General features: G+C 42.4%; 1 protein-coding gene across 1 annotated transcript in view; it reads left to right on the top strand.

The window, feature by feature from the left end:
• LOC129720030 (JNK-interacting protein 3) overlaps positions 1–13,203 on the top strand; it is a 600,772-nt gene that overhangs the window by 430,194 nt on the left and 157,375 nt on the right. The window lies entirely within an intron of this gene.

The raw sequence follows: 13,203 nt of genomic DNA, 5'->3' as shown, positions 1-13,203 counted from the left end.
CGGGACTGCGTTCTTGCAGTTAGCACTTCCGTGGCCTACGGTAATCGCCAAATACCGACCCGTGGTGGCATACAGCTCTGCCAAATATATATATATATATATATATATATATATATATATATATATATATATATATATATATATATATATATATATATATATATATATATATATATATATATATATATATATATATATATATATATATATATATATATATATATATATATATATATATATATATATATATATATATATATATATATATATATATATATATATATATATATATATATATATATATATATATATATATATATATATATATATATATATATATATATATATATATATATATATATATATATATATATATATATATATATATATATATATATATATATATATATATATATATATATATATATATATATATATATATATATATATATATATATATATATATATATATATATATATATATATATATATATATATATAGCCTATCGAGCATTGGCCCAAGAGGCGCTTGGAGGTGTAGTGGTTTGGGCACTGACGTCGCAGGTAACCCTACAAGTTAAATACCTGGACGAGGTCACCGAGGCATGTGAAGTCGTGGATGCCCTCAAGGAGCAGTGCGAAGTGGCTGTGGCACCAGAGGCAGTTCGACTGCGCAATGGCCCAGTAGGGTCCCAGGCCGCCACGGTCAGGTTTCCGACGGTGGACGGAAACCAGGCGCTTAAGGTAGCGAGGCTCAGAGTGGGCTGGTCAATGTGCCCACTCAGCATCTACTAGCCGCCGGAGGTCTGCTTTCGATGCTTCGAGTAAGGACACAAGTCCTTTAGCTGCAAGGGGCCTGACAAAAGCTCCCTATGCAGGCGTTGCGGCGCTGCAGGCCACAAAAGCAAAGACGGAGAGCCCCCGTGCTTGGCGAGCGCCGGAAAGCGTGACGCAAAGCACATAATGGGAGGCCCGAGGTGCACGGCCGGTAAGCCGACTAGCAAGCCACGGGCGTGAGAGTGACAAAGCTAAATTTGAACCACTGCTTCGCGGCTCAGCAACTGCTATACCAAGCAGTCACTGAGTCGTTGTTGGACATCGTTATAATCTCGGACCCCTACCGTATTCCTTCCGGAAACGGTAACTGGATTTCGGACGGGTCCAGTATGGCGGCAATATGGACGACGAGCAGGTTCCCGGTTCAGGAGGTAGTGTCAACCTCAAACGAAGGATACGCGGTTGCCAAGGTGAACGGAGTGTACTACTGCAGCTGCTATACTCCGCCTCGTTGGTCTACCGAGCAGTTCGCAAGGATGATCGACCGAGCCACCGTGAACCTGATCGGTCTATCACCGTTGGTAGTGGCGGGCGACTTCAACGGATGGACAACTGAGATAGAAAATCGACACACAAACCAGAGAGGCCGGATCTTGTTGGAGACTTTGGCGAAGCTCAACATAGATCTGGTCAACGTCGGCATGAACAGCATCAGTAGAAACGGAGTCGATCATCGATGTGACGTTCTGTAGTCCAGGACTGATCACGAACTGGAGGGTAGACGATGGCTACACTCATAGTGACCACCTGGCGGTCTGTTATAGTGTAGACTGTGAAACGAGACCGCATGTGGCGAGTAGAACTAACACTCCAGCTCCTCGCGGGTGGAGAATATCACACTTCAACGAAGAGGTATTTGCGGAAGCAATTAGACGAGAACACGAGGCGAGCAGAATTCGTAACCCGAGCGCTGATCAACTTGTTGCCATACTTTCGCGGGCGTGTGACGCCACTATGCCTACGAACCGCCAGTCTAGGCATGGAAGTCCACCAGTCTACCGGTGGACCGACGCGATAGCGGACCTCCGCAGAGCGTGTCTTCAAGCGAGAAGAAGGATTCAACGTGCGCGAACCGACGAAGAAAGCGAAGATCGTCGAGGGGCATTCAGTTCCGCAAGAACGGCGCTTAAGAGAGCAATAAAAGCTAGTGAACGTGCGTGTTTCGAAAGACTGTGCGCTAGTGCCAACACTAACCCGTGGAGTAACGCCTATAGGATGGTGGTGGTCAAGACCAAGGGTGCGATGGCGCCCGCTGAAAAATCACCAGCGATGCTTGAGCGGATTGTAGAGGGACTCTTTCCACGCGACGAGCCAAATCCTTGGCCTCCGGCTGGCGAGTCACTTCACCGACGTTCCAGTATCTCAAACTCAGACCAGAAGTGGTCGGCCAACCTGCCGAACACCCAATATATGAGTGACGGCGTTAGTCGTGCCGAGGCAGAGGAGGCGGAAACGGTTACGAATGAGGAACTCATCGTGATCGCCAACTCCCTGAAGGTGAGCAAGGCACCGGGATTGGATGGGATTCCGAATCTGGCTGTGAAGAAGGCCATCAAAGAGGCCCCCAGACTATTTCGGGAAGTCATGCAGAAGTGCCTGGATGACTGTACATTCCCATAGAGATGGAAGCGACAGAAGCTGGTCTTATTGCCGAAGACATGGAAACCACCTGGTGACCCGTCGGCATACGGACCGATATGTCTGATCGATACGGCGGGTAAGGTGCTCGAGAAGGTTATTCTCAGCACTCCTGCGTAAAAGATGGGGCATTCGCAATTGCGCAATCGTCCCGTTGGACGTGAAAAATGCGTTCAATAGTGTTAGCTGGGATTCCATAGCCCACTCGCTTCGGAAACTAGACATTCCGGTGTCTTTGTACAGGATTCTGGAGAATTATTTCCAGAATCGTGTGCTAGTTTACAGCACAGACGAGGATCAAAAATGTGTCCCAATTACCGCAGGGGTTCCACAAGGTTCCATCCTGGGCCCGGTACTGTGGAATATCATGTACTATGAAGTGCTGAAACTAAAGCTCCCCCAAGGGGTTGTGATCGTTGGATTTGCGGACGACATCACACTTGAGGTCTACGGCGAGTCGATCGAGGGGGTTGAGTTGACGGCTTCGCACTCTATAAGCGTCGTCGAGGGCTGGATGCGCTCCAAAAAACTGGAGCTGGCGCATCATAAGACGGAGATTTCAGTTGTCAATAACCGCAAGTCGAAGCAACAGGCGTTGATCAGTGTCGGGAATTGCACCATCGCCTCTGAGCGCTTCCTGAAGCTGCTGTGGGTGATGATCGATGACAAGCTCGCCTTCGGGAGCCATGTCGAAAACGTCTGTAAGAGGGCTTCAATGGCTATCGCAGCATTATCTCGCATGATGTCCAATAGCTCAGCAGTGTACGGCAGCAACCGGAAACGTCTAGCTAGCGTGACTTCGTCCATACTGAGATACGGCGGGGGGCCAGTGTGGTCCAAAGCACTAGGTACTAGTAAACATCGGAGTAAGTTGGAAAGTACCTACAGGCTCATGTGCCTGAGGGTTGCGAGCGCGTATCGAACTGTGTCATACTACGCAATCTGCGTCCTGTCCGGCATGATGCCTTCAGCATAGCCATTAAGGAGGACGTAGAATGCATTAATCAACGTGACACAAGGGGCATACGAGGTACCAGAAGATCATTCTCGATAATCAGATGGCAGCGGGAGTGGTCCAATTCCGTGAAGGGTAGATGGACGCATCGACTTATTCCGGATGGGTCGGGAGGCGCCATGGAGAAGTGAACTTCCATCTGACACAGATTCTGTCAGGCCTTGGTTGCTTTAGGCAGTATCTACACAGATTCGGGCATGCAGGCTCCCCCAACTGTCCCGAGTGCGTGGATGTGGAAGAGACTGCTGAACATGTCTTCTTTGTGTGCCCTCGTTTTGCGCAGGCGCGGAGTGACATAATGGTAGTGAGCGGGCCAGATACCACTCCGGACAACCTAGTTCAGAGGATGTGTAAAGACCCGAACATTTGGAGGGCGGTTTGTGCAGCCGCCTCTCAAATAGTTTTAGAACTGCAAAAGAGGCGACAGGTTGACCACCGACAAGCCAGTGTTAGCTAACGGCCAGTCTCCAGGCTAGTTAGCTAAGTTAGCAAAGAGACCTAAAGAATCAAGAGGGTGCACATAGCACAAAAGCCGCTCCCTGAAGCAATACCTAGCGGTGGTTCCGGGGAGTACTATGGGCTGGAGACTGGAGGGGTTTTAGTGGGTCCGGTCACTGATTCAAACCAACCCCACACTCCCTGAGGTTGGTCAACTCAGGGGTTTGGTTGCAAATTTCCCCTCCACCTGAAAGAAAAAGAAAAAAAAAAAAAAAAAAAAAAATATATATATATATATATATATATATATATATATATATATATATATATATATATATATTTATATATATATATATATATATATATATATATATATATATATATATATATATATATATATATTATTTGATATTTGTCTTAACTCTGACTGGCTGTGTATACGTCATGTCAATGGATACTAACGGTAACAGCACAAGTCAGTTACTTATATCTAAATCTCGAGTAGCTCCTCTTCGAGGATCCACTATACCGCGGTTAGAGTTGTGCGCCGGATTAATAGGAAGTCGCTTAATAGAACAGCTGTTAGAATCAACAGAATTTTCAGGGAGTGTAACTTTTTGGACAGACTCCACCATTGTACTTCAATGGATAACGTCTGCTCCTCCTATGTGGAAAGTCTTCGTATCAAATAGACTAGAGCATAACCCAGCTGATCGAATTTCTCGTGGGGTTAGAACAACAACAATTATTAATGACAAACTGTGGTGGCATGGCCCAAACATTCTTACTGAGCCAAAGGAAAACTGGCCAGATACGAAGGTAGTTTTTCCCTCGCCGGATGAATTCGAAATGTATGAACGCCGCCCAGTCTTATCACTATTATCAAGCATATGAAACGAACACAAATTTAACCATTTCGATAGTTTCTCTCATCTATCAACGCTGTTGAGAGTAACAGCATATTGTCAGAGGTTTCTTAGTAATTGCTCTACTGCGACCGGCGAAAGGCAAAAACAGGCATTAACGCAAGCCGAAATGAATCGTGCTCTAACTTTTTTGATCCGCGTTTCTCAATGCCAGTCCTTTGCAGGTGAAATACATATTTTGAAAACACAAAATAAAAAAGACGCTAACATCGTTGGAACAAATTTTAAATCGTTAGTGAAAGGTCTTAACATTTTTCTGGATACACAAGGTTTATTGCGAGTTAGAGGTAGGTTAAAAAAATTGGACGCTTTGTATGACGCAAGATATCCCATATTGTTGGATGGAGATCACCAACTTACCACTTTGATTGCTCGGTCGCTCCACTTCCAAACGCTTCATTCGGGTCCAACTTTACTGTTATCAACATTAAGACAACGTTACTGGCCACTACGAGACAGAAAACTAGTTCGAAGAATAGTTCACAATTGCATTCAATGTTTCCGTTGCAACCCTCGAAGTCAACATCAAATAATGGGTGCATTACCAGCTGTTAGAATAACACCGGCTAGGGTCTTCTACAATGCGGGATTAGACTATTGTGGACCATTTTTAGTTCGACCGTTAATAGGTAGAGGTGCTTCTGTGAAGGTATATGTAGCTTGCTTCGTGTGTATGGCAGTAAAGGCAATCCATCTCGAGATTGTTCACGATCTGACAGCACAGTCTTGCATAAATGCAATCAAACGTTTTGTAGCAAGGCGAGGACGGTTGGTCAACTTATACTGTGACAATGCTACAGCATTTGTAGGCGCTGATCGAGAACTGAGAGATCTTCGAACGCAATATTTGTCGCAGTTCCAAACCGAAACATGGAACAATTTTTGTTTAGAGCTAGGTATCACCTTCCATCACATTCCAGCTCGTTCCCCTCATTTCGGTGGGCTCTGGGAAGCAGGAATCAAATCCTTCAAATATCATTTCCACCGAGTTCTTGGATACAAGAACTACCGCCTAGATGAAATGAATACTGTCGTAGCTCAAATTGAAAGCATATTAAATTCGCATCCGTTAACTCCACTGACAGACGATCCTCGGGATTTAACCACATTAACGCCAGGACATTTTCTTATAGGAGAGCCAATGTTTTGTATTCCAGAACCAGATCTTATAGCTTTAAACTTCAACAGCTTGCGCCGTTTCCAGGAAATGAAGCGCAGCGTGCAAGATTTCTGGAAACGATGGTCGCGCGACTATATCAGCACCCTACATCAGCGACCCAAATGGCGGGACGAATCCAGCATTCGGCTAGAAATTGGCGCCCTGGTTTTACTCAAACAAGACAATTTGCCTCCTCTTCAGTGGAACCTAGGCAGAATCGTTGGCATAACCCCAGGGCAAGATGGACTAATTCGCGTGGTCACAGTGCGCACGAGCAAAGCACTATTCACTCGGACCGTCACCGAAGTATGTGTACTACCAATCGACACAACGGAAACGAGAGACGATCCAGGAGATGCAGCGGAGAAGCAGGAGACACAACCAACGTTAAGGCAGAACGTAAAACCCTAAATTTAAAGCGTTAGAATTTAAGTAAGATTCTGAAATTTCTTTATATTCGATTTCCATTTTTCTTGAAACAATAGTTTTAATTGGAGGCGGTGTGTTTAGAATTAATTAAAATTACCCTTTTATATACAGTCTTGGTTTGGTGCATATCATTTAATTATAGCAGTAGTACTAAAAATTTTGTAATCCACTGAACTCTAAATTTATACATCCTCTTCCGAATTCTTTTGTTCTAATAAAAAGGAGAGATAATAGTGTTAAGAGAACTCTAGCTATAAGTCACTTCAAATCGCATCGTTGAATAGAAAGGACCTAATCTGAATCTTCTTGCGTTGAATTCAATCGTCCGAAACCTCGTGGTTGCCTCGCAATTCTTTTCTTGTCGATCTTTCGTTTCGTTGAGCCACATTTATTGCAAGTGGCCAGTCAGAGTTAAGATAAATATCAAATAATATATATATATATATATATATATATATAATTTGATATTTGTCTTAACTCTGACTGGCCACTTGCAATAAATGTGGCTCAACGAAACGAAAGATCGACACGAAAAGAATTGCGAGGCAACCACGAGGTTTCGGACGATTGAATTCAACGCGAGAAGATTCAGATTAGGTCCTTTCTATTCAACGATGCGATTTGAAGTGACTTATAGCTAGAGTTCTCTTAACACTATTATCTCTCCTTTTTATTAGAACAAAAGAATTCGGAAGAGGATGTATAAATTTAGAGTTCAGTGGATTACAAAAATTTTAGTACTACTGCTATAATTAAATGATATGCACCAAACCAAGACTGTATATAAAAGGGTAATTTTAATTAATTCCAAACACACCGCCTCCAATTGAAACTATTGTTTCAAGAAAAATGGAAATCGAATATAAAGAAATTTCAGAATCTTACTTAAATTCTAACGCTTTAAATTTAGGGTTTTACGTTCTGCCTTAACGTTGGTTGTGTCTCCTGCTTCTCCGCTGCATCTCCTGGATCGTCTCTCGTTTCCGTTGTGTCGATTGGTAGTACACATACTTCGGTGACGGCCCGAGTGAATAGTCCTTTGCTCGTGCGCACTGTGACAAGGCGAATTAGTCCATCTTGCCCTGGGGTTATGCCAACGATTCTGCCTAGGTTCCACTGAAGAGGAGGCAAATTGTCTTGTTTGAGTAAAACCAGGGCGCCAATTTCTAGCCGAACGCTGGATTCGTCCCGCCATTTGGGTCGCTGATGTAGGGTGCTGATATTGTCGCGCGACCATCGTTTCCAGAAATCTTGCACGCTGCGCTTCATTTCCTGGAAACGGCGTAAGCTGTTAAAGTTTAAAGCTATAAGATCTGGTTCTGGAATACAAAACATTGGCTCTCCTATAAGAAAATGTCCTGGCGTTAATGTGGTTAAATCCCGAGGATCGTCTGTCAGTGGAGTTAACGGACGCGAATTTAATATGCTTTCAATTTGAGCTACGACAGTATTCATTTCATCTAGGCGGTAGTTCTTGTATCCAAGAACTCGGTGGAAATGATATTTGAAGGATTTGATTCCTGCTTCCCAGAGCCCACCGAAATGAGGGAAACGAGCTGGAATGTGATGGAAGGTGATACCTTGCTCTAAACAAAAATTGTTCCATGTTTCGGTTTGGAACTGCGACAAATATTGCGTTCGAAGATCTCTCAGTTCTCGATCAGCGCCTACAAATGCTGTAGCATTGTCACAGTATAAGTTGACCAACCGTCCTCGCCTTGCTACAAAACGTTTGATTGCATTTATGCAAGACTGTGCTGTCAGATCGTGAACAATCTCGAGATGGATTGCCTTTACTGCCATACACACGAAGCAAGCTACATATACCTTCACAGAAGCACCTCTACCTATTAACGGTCGAACTAAAAATGGTCCACAATAGTCTAATCCCGCATTGTAGAAGACCCTAGCCGGTGTTATTCTAACAGCTGGTAATGCACCCATTATTTGATGTTGACTTCGAGGGTTGCAACGGAAACATTGAATGCAATTGTGAACTATTCTTCGAACTAGTTTTCTGCCTCGTAGTGGCCAGTAACGTTGTCTTAATGTTGATAACAGTAAAGTTGGACCCGAATGAAGCGTTTGGAAGTGGAGCGACCGAGCAATCAAAGTGGTAAGTTGGTGATCTCCATCCAACAATATGGGATATCTTGCGTCATGCGAAGCGTCCAATTTTTCTAACCTACCTCTAACTCGCAATAAACCTTGTGTATCCAGAAAAATGTTAAGACCTTTCACTAACGATTTAAAATTTGTTCCAACGATGTTAGCGTCTTTTTTATTTTGTGTTTTCAAAATATGTATTTCACCTGCAAAGGACTGGCATTGAGAAACGCGGATCAAAAAAGTTAGAGCACGATTCATTTCGGCTTGCGTTAATGCCTGTTTTTGCCTTTCGCCGGTCGCAGTAGAGCAATTACTAAGGAACCTCTGACAATATGCTGTTACTCTCAACAGCGTTGATAGATGAGAGAAACTATCGAAATGGTTAAATTTGTGTTCGTTTCATATGCTTGATAATAGTGATAAGACTGGGCGGCGTTCATACATTTCGAATTCATCCGGCGAGGGAAAAACTACCTTCGTATCTGGCCAGTTTTCCTTTGGCTCAGTAAGAAAGTTTGGGCCATGCCACCACAGTTAGTCATTAATAATTGTTGTTGTTCTAACCCCACGAGAAATTCGATCAGCTGGGTTTTGCTCAGATGGAACATGCCGCCAGCAATGATTTTACGAAAGCCTTTGTATCTCAGCAAGTCTATTTGATACGAAGACTTTCCACATAGGAGGAGCAGACGTTATCCATTGAAGTACAATGGTGGAGTCTGTCCAAAAAGTTACACTCCCTGAAAATTCTGTTGATTCTAACAGCTGTTCTATTAAGCGACTTCCTATTAATCCGGCGCACAACTCTAACCGCGGTATAGTGGATCCTCGAAGAGGAGCTACTCGAGATTTAGATATAAGTAACTGACTTGTGCTGTTACCGTTAGTATCCGTTGACATGACGTATACACAGCAACCAGAAGCATCGTAGAAACAATGTAATGAATACAGGTTAGAATTAATCACTCTCCTAGGAACTCTAAGATCGACCAAACTAATAATTTCTGATCTAAAGCCCATCCACCAATTAGCCAAATCCTGTGGGAGCTGCTCATCCCACCCAAGTTTGCATGCCCATAGTTTTTGAATAAACATTTTCGCGCAAACGACAACTGATCCAATTAAACCTAATAGATCGAAGAGCTGTGCCATTTCTGACACCACGACGCGTTTGGTAACAGTGAATAATTCTGGCAATTGTGGTACTTTAAAACTGAATTGGTCTTCGTGAGGATGCCAAAATAAACCAAGTGTTTTAACCGCTGGGGATCTATCAATTTCTATCGCTTTAGGTCTATCTATTAACTCGGGGGAAATTAGACGAAAAACTCTGATATCATTCGCGCACCATTTCCTCAAATTGAAACCTCCTAATTGAAGTAAATTTTTGAGCTGAGCCGTTGACTGAATTGCCACCTCCAGATCATCATCGCCGGCCAGGGTATCATCGACATAAGTTCTTCCTGTCAAAATTTTAGCTCCAAGTGGAAATTTCGACCCCTCATCTTCCGCTAATTGATTAAGGACCCGTGTCGCTTGAAATTTTGCACAATTTGTGCCATATGTGCCGGTGGTAAGACGATACGATCGTAAACTGTGAGAAAAATCGGATCTCCATACGATTTGGAGCAAATCTCGATCTCTCGGATCGATCCATATTTGTCTAAACATCTTCTCAATATCTGCAATAAATACATCGCTGCTCGTCGGTCGTTAGAGTCCGTTCCTCGTTCACTTGATCCAGTTCCCAAAATCGCTGCAACATACTGTCCAGTGTTGCACCTGTACTTATGATGCAGATGGGAGGCTTGGCAGCTGACGATGCATACATGCCGGAAACAATGTATCCAAACTTTATCTGCTGTAAAGATGGATAACCTTCAACTAAACAATGTTTATCACCTTCGATTAACGCGAAGAAAAACTCTGCTCCTATCAAAAGGTCTACCCCAGAGCTAATATTAAATTTGGGATCGGCCAAAAATAATGATGGTGGAATATTCTAATTTGAAATATTGATATTTCTACTGGGCAAAATCGCGGGTAATTTTTTAATTATCAGGCATCGCACGACCATACTGAATGCCTTAGCACGCGACGTTATATTTATTTCGATCATTTCTTTTATTCGCATTGTTCCGGGATTGATTCCAATGACGTCCATGTTCGTTTTAATACGTTTTAAACCGAGATTTCTAACCAAAGACTCCGAAATAAAATTACACTGCGAGCAACTATCGAGAACAACGCGAGCGTAACAGAACGATTCCGAAACATTTATAATTTTTACCACTGCCGTAGCTAAGAACACTTCACGGCTATCTAGAGCGGAATGTTGAGACAAAAGCTTTGATGAGCTTTTACCCATCTGAGTGGCTTCATCGCGATGGATCTCATTGAATTCATCGCGTAACTCATTTGTAGCGTATAGAGTTGAAAATGTGTGCGCGCGCGATGCGGTGGGATTTATTTGACCGGCATGTGTCAGTGATTGTTGCGACAATCCACCGTCGATTAGGTGCGGCGATCTCACTTCTTTGTTCGAATTCATCACACTAGTTCTACTGTCGATTGGCCTTTCAGTATTCAATGGCAAATGCAAAAGTGTGTGATGACGGTTCGAACATACATTGCAGCACGCGGAATTGCAGTTCTTAGCTAAATGATACCCGTTTAAACAATTAATGCACAGTTTGTACCGTTTAGCTGCACCGAATCTATTCTTTGGAGATAGACATTTGAACTGTTCACAACGATAGATAGGATGGCTTTGTTTGCACATAGGGCACCTATTGGATGGTTCAGTAATAACGAAACTTGTTGCATGTCTTGGTTTTTGGGTTATTTTTACGTCTTGAGATATAATTTCAGATTGCGATAGCTTTATAGATTGTAGTGTTCGAGCTTGTTTGTGTATAAACGCGACGGGTGCATTATACGTAGGACGTTCATTTTCCGTACATTGTCTTTCCCACTCTTTCAATGTGACTGGATCCAAACGACGGCTTAAACTTTCGACGAGGACCGAATTCCAATGTTGATCTGGTCTTTCGAGCTGGTTCAGTACACTCACATGACGATCGAATTGATCTAGTAAATACGATAAACTAGCCGATGATTCGCGTTTGAGAGTAGGAACCGAGAAGAGCGCGGATATATGCCGTTTTATTAGTAGGTTTGGATTGCTTTACCGATTTTCCAAAAGTCTCCACCCGACGATATAATTGTCTGCGGACATTTCCAGAGAGGAGGTTATTCACTGTGCTTCACCCTTGAGTGCCGCCTTTAAATAATGTAACTTTTGGATTGACGTCAAATGAAGATTTCCGTGTACAAGCGATTTGAATATGTCTCTAAATTCTATCCACATTTCAGGGTTGCCATCAAATTCCGGTATTCTAATTTCTGGTAATCGAACCGAGAGAGATACCTGAGTAACAAGTTGGGGATCGCGAGAATTATCATTGGCGCGTTCGGAGGGCAATTTATTAACGAGTGATGACTTTAATTCCACATATGTATTATGAAAAACCACGCGCATTTCTGATAACTCTAGTTCGTCAGATTGATCGACAGTTTCTAAGGTTTCGATTTCATCCTGCACATCAGCAAATTGTTTCCATAAATCGTCTAGCAATTCTAGACGGATTTTAACTTGGGGAGCTTGTTCGACCACAAAATTATCATTAAAGATTTTTATTGGGTTAATGGAACCTAATATAGTTGCCCTTTTGCGTAACAAATTCTTTAACCGACTACCTGCCGGACGACCCTTCCGTTTTGGGTTAGTTTTTCGAAACTACGATATAAAATCGAAGTAATGATGATATTTGCGTACTCTTACCTGTACCGATGAACTCTTCGCGATGTGATGAGGTTGTACAAAGCACGTGTAGCGATATCGACACGAGATAAATTTTATATATTACTTAGCACGTGGGTACTGGTTTTCGTCTTATCCCTGAGACGAAGATTGTGATCCCGAGCTCGACAAGATTAACGCAGCAGGAATACAAATATACGAGGCGACTTGGAGCGAATGTTCCAAGAGCAATTGGCAGATATGTGTTATCGACACTATTTTTTCACACACTTCGACAAGCACGACGCGACGTTATTTCAACCGGGCGACACGAATTCCCGGATTTCGGCACCACTGTTTGATATTTGTCTTAACTCTGACTGGCCACTTGCAATAAATGTGGCTCAACGAAACGAAAGATCGACACGAAAAGAATTGCGAGGCAACCACGAGGTTTCGGACGATTGAATTCAACGCGAGAAGATTCAGATTAGGTCCTTTCTATTCAACGATGCGATTTGAAGTGACTTATAGCTAGAGTTCTCTTAACACTATTATCTCTCCTTTTTATTAGAACAAAAGAATTCGGAAGAGGATGTATAAATTTAGAGTTCAGTGGATTACAAAATTTTTAGTACTACTGCTATAATTAAATGATATGCACCAAACCAAGACTGTATATAAAAGGGTAATTTTAATTAATAATTATATATATATATATATATATATATATATATATATATATATATATATATATATATATTATATATATATATATATATATATATATATATATATATATATATATATATATATATATATATATATATATATATATATATATATGTAT

Source organism: Wyeomyia smithii, chromosome 2, assembly GCF_029784165.1.
Source record: "Wyeomyia smithii strain HCP4-BCI-WySm-NY-G18 chromosome 2, ASM2978416v1, whole genome shotgun sequence".
NCBI classification, from domain to species: Eukaryota; Metazoa; Arthropoda; class Insecta; order Diptera; family Culicidae; genus Wyeomyia; species Wyeomyia smithii.
The sequence above is the reverse complement of the archived record's forward strand: the minus strand, read 5'-3'. Positions and strand labels throughout refer to the sequence as shown.